Raw genomic sequence first — 4,261 nt, 5'->3', positions numbered from 1 at the left:
CAAATGCAAAGGGTGGATTTTGCCCAGGTCATGCTGACAAGAACCTCAGAGAACTCTACAAGGCTCTCTACATTATGGCAAATAACGTAATTACCGAATCAATCCCACGCCACTGCAGAAAACTCAGAATTCCTCCTTTATAGTAACATTTAACAGCAGGAAAGCTTCCCTTGGTTGCCAATATGCAGGTGGTTGGGTGGAAGGTGAAGGTATCAGCAGCATGACAGCTTCCTGGTCATAACCTCTAAAAAGAGGAGTCCCATTGATTCCAGTAACACCCCTCTTAAAATAGTGCACAGGAGACCCACTGCCTGCGGATGGAATTTGCAATATTGAACCCACAGAAAAGGAATATAGTGAGAGCATTTTGCTGCACACTTAGCAATTCGCTGGCCAGGCTTTTTCCTGTTTTCCACTGTAACATAACTGTTAGTTTTAACAAAAACGTTTTGTCTAAGGCAGAATAATTTCTTCATAGCAATGAAGTGAGGTTCTGTTCACAGCTCTTTATTTCCATGCGTATATAAAGTTGCTGAACTTCCTCTGCTGGATAAAATTATCCATCATGAAAACACAATTAGGAAAGTTAAGAACTGTGATATTTTGGAATCACTGGATATTTCTTTCTGCTTCTTCACCGGAACGCAATGTCCACTTCTACGTAGAGGATATACATGTGTTATTTATACTTGTATATATGCATTTATATCTTGTATATACGCCTATTATTCTTTCTGATTTTACTGTTATAGATCCATTTTCCACTGGGAGTTTCCTGCCTTATGAAAAAATACTTCAAAGAATAGCACCATGCATTGTAATTGACTACATGAACGACAATATAGTAAAATTATTACATGGGGAACTTGTGTAAATTAAATTTAAAAAAAAAAAAAAGTACAAAATTAATTAAATAAAATAGTTCCTTAATTTTTTAAACGCAAGTACTATAAAGAACAGTGGGCCCCCTAAACGTTACTTTACTGTTTTGAGAGCAGGTTCTTTTTTATTTAACTTCAGAATTTATAGAGCTCTCCAATGGCAATGGCAGGGGTTGGGGCTCACTTGGGTGAACATGGAGTTTTAATGGCTCTGCCTGGTACCAGCAGGAAGGAACATGCATGAGGATTCTCTCATTCTCTCTGCCTCTGATCTCATTTATAAGTCATGCTCAACCTGACTTGAACTGAATGGCACAGCACTGCAGGATCAGAATGAGATGTTCCAGCAAACCTTCAGTGAAAGCTGTAATTCCTTTTGTCTTGTAAAAACTGCCCTGAAGTAAAAGTGGAAAGGAGTATTTAGCTCAGCTTTACTATTTTGATGACTGTGAGAACACACATGCCTGAACTGAATGAGATTTCTTCATCCAAGTGCAGTGTTTGAATCTATTTGCTATGCACTAGATAACAGCTCTTGTTTTACGGCTCTTCAAAGTGAGCCTTTGCCAAAGAGCAGAGGTGACAGAGATAACATGCCTTCTGAGTCAAGACTAAAAGCCCACAAGTCAGGTGTAGTCACATGATAATGGTGGGCTGCCATAAGGAAATGTAATTATTTAAAAGAGAAAAAAAAAACAACAAGCAGAAGCCCTTTACCTGCTGTTTCCTGGTAAATCTCCTTCCAAGAGAAAGGATGAAGACGGGGTTCCAGAAAATAATACTCCGCTCAGAAAGACAGGAACAGAGCACGGCAAAGCTACATTTGGAATAAAGTAACCAGTGAAAATGGCGAGGGTAGGAAACAACAGGACATTTAGTTCTTTTTCTATCATTCCTTGTTCTTAGGCGCATAATCCCATATGTCACCAAACAAACAATTTATTATGCATGGTATTTTGAGTAACTGGAATTCCAACAGGAATCTAAATCCAAAATGTATTACATTACAATGACGAGAATCGCAAGCAACTTCTGAGTAAGAGATGAGTTCAAAAGGGTCACTTTTTTTTTTCCACAGGCCTGAAGACTGTTATAAGAATACCTGCCAGATTTGAAAAGTATGAATAGAGACAACTGGAGAGGGAATAAAAGTCTGCTTTACAATTCTGCTGGATTATACCAGGCTCTGAGCCAACTTCTAAATGGAAGTCAATGGCATTGCATAGGTGGTAAGCCAGTGCCGACTTCATTCTTGACAATCTAAAGAAATTGCAGGGTAGGTAAAAACAGATTCTGTCTTTTGTAATCTTTGCACGTGTACTTTGTTGCAGGAGAATGGGAAAATATCTGAAGGAAATAACTAAGGGACCTAATCACTTCATACCTGAAGTTTACCTCGTTGACACTACAATTTCTCTCAGTTGTTACACTGGCACACTTAATAGAAAAGATTAAGAGTACTGAATTGCCTGTGTTGATAAGTGCTTTAACTTGCCTATGTAGCAGCAATGTCCTGTATGATATTATAACACTGAAGCCATCAGCAACCTTCTACCAAAAGGAAGTTTTCCCTATAAGAGAGGAATTCGAGGTGACTACATCCAGGTTTTAACACATATGAGATGGAGACACTCTGGATATAGAGGGATGGGTGTAAGTGGCAATTGTCTTTTCCATCTCACACTGATCAGTGGATGAGCTCTTCATCTCTTGCTTCTCCACTTGCGTATTCCAAAAGTTCTGTGAGCTGTGTCACTACCAGAGGGCATGTGGCTATTTCTAAAAGTTTGTATCTCAACTTACAGGCAGATATTTCTTTATTTACACGATTTTCTCCTCACCTTACTACTTTCTCCTCACCTTCTGCATGTGTGTTATGATATGGCTTTTGACTGCTCAGGTTTTGGTTATAGAAATAGCACTTCATATTGACAAAGGGCTCTTCCACTCACAGTGCAACGTCAGGCCACAACCTGGAGCCCTGTGGGGAACTGCCACGCTTGCAATCATTCTGTCAGCACCAGAAATGACAAATCGGGACCGAAGCAGGGGAAGGACTGCATTGTGCTGGCTACTGTCAATTATCTTACATTAACTGTAGTAAAGTACTGGTATGTGAAAATCATCAAAAAATGTTTGAATGACTGTGAATGGAGTACAGATTGAAAAGCTTTTGGCTTGTGCAGCCACAGAGTATGTGACCTATCAAGGATTTGATAGGAAGAAGTTGCCAAGGGAATTGTAAAGCATTGTTTGTAGCTGACTTCAGCTTTTATTGTTGTACTCTGATTACAGCTTTTCTTTGACTGTAAAAAGTACAGTTGTTAAATGCCAGCTTGAAACAAAGATGCATTTACATGCAAGAACTGAGTTCAAATGAATTCTGTTTTTTGGAGATATCACTGCTTTGAGCTAGGAAAAAAAATAAAAAATCTCCTATTACTATTTTGGAAAGCAACCAAAAATTTTAGAACAAGTTTAGTATGTGCTTAAAATAGGAATATTCCCATTCTAATTGGCTAAATATTGCTACTGGAAATTGTTATGTGCCACTCGGACCATTGTGCCTTATGGCTTCAAAAGGCTTTGAGGCAGCACCTGAACCAAGAGGAAAAGTGCAGCAGAGGAATCTTCATGTGCCCAAACAATGAATTCTTTCCAAGGCAGAGTGCAGTCGGTAGCACAGTTCTCCGTGAGACAGGTTGTGCCACCACCACTGCATTCCACACCGCGATGACTTGCACACTGCCTGCCTCAGTTCCCCAGGGACAAAATGGCTGCAGCGTCATTGCTCACGTTTTGTAACCACTGCTGAAAACTCTGTCACATGGCAGCAATCGTAGAATCGTTTGAGTTGGAAGGGACTTTTAAAGGTCACCCAGTCCAACTCCCTTGCAATGAACGTGGGCAGTGTGCGGCTCTGCTCAAATGGTGCTGCTGGCATGAGGCACAAGCAGCGCGTCACCTTCTGTATTGTCATATTTATTGTGCATAATTATTGTGCATAATTATTGTACATAATTATTGTACATATCCTTCCCCTTTTTGACTGTACTTTTTTTTTGTGTGTGTGTGTGTAGGAGACCACCGTGTTTGATTTAATGACACGCCCGGCACCCCGCCTGCCTGCGGCCCACCTCCCCCTCAGGCGGGGACTACAACTCCCGCCAAGCGCTGCCCGCGCACTACATATCCCAGGATGCTCGGCGGCGTCGCTGCGCCTATGGAGGCTGACCTGCGGCGCATGCGCACAGCAGGGCGGGGACCTCGGCGGCGTCGCCGCGCACAGCGGCGGGGGGGGCGGGCGGCTGAGTTTCCTGAGCGGGGCGGGAAGCGGAGGGGAGGGGAAGGGAAGAGCGAGTTCGAGCCGCTGCCGTCGT

The sequence above is a fragment of the Centrocercus urophasianus genome, unplaced genomic scaffold, assembly GCF_019232065.1.
Source record: "Centrocercus urophasianus isolate 14NV4802_14NV808 unplaced genomic scaffold, USGS_Curo_1.0 seq_17, whole genome shotgun sequence".
Taxonomy (NCBI): Eukaryota; Metazoa; Chordata; class Aves; order Galliformes; family Phasianidae; genus Centrocercus; species Centrocercus urophasianus.
This window is presented reverse-complemented; position numbering follows the sequence as displayed.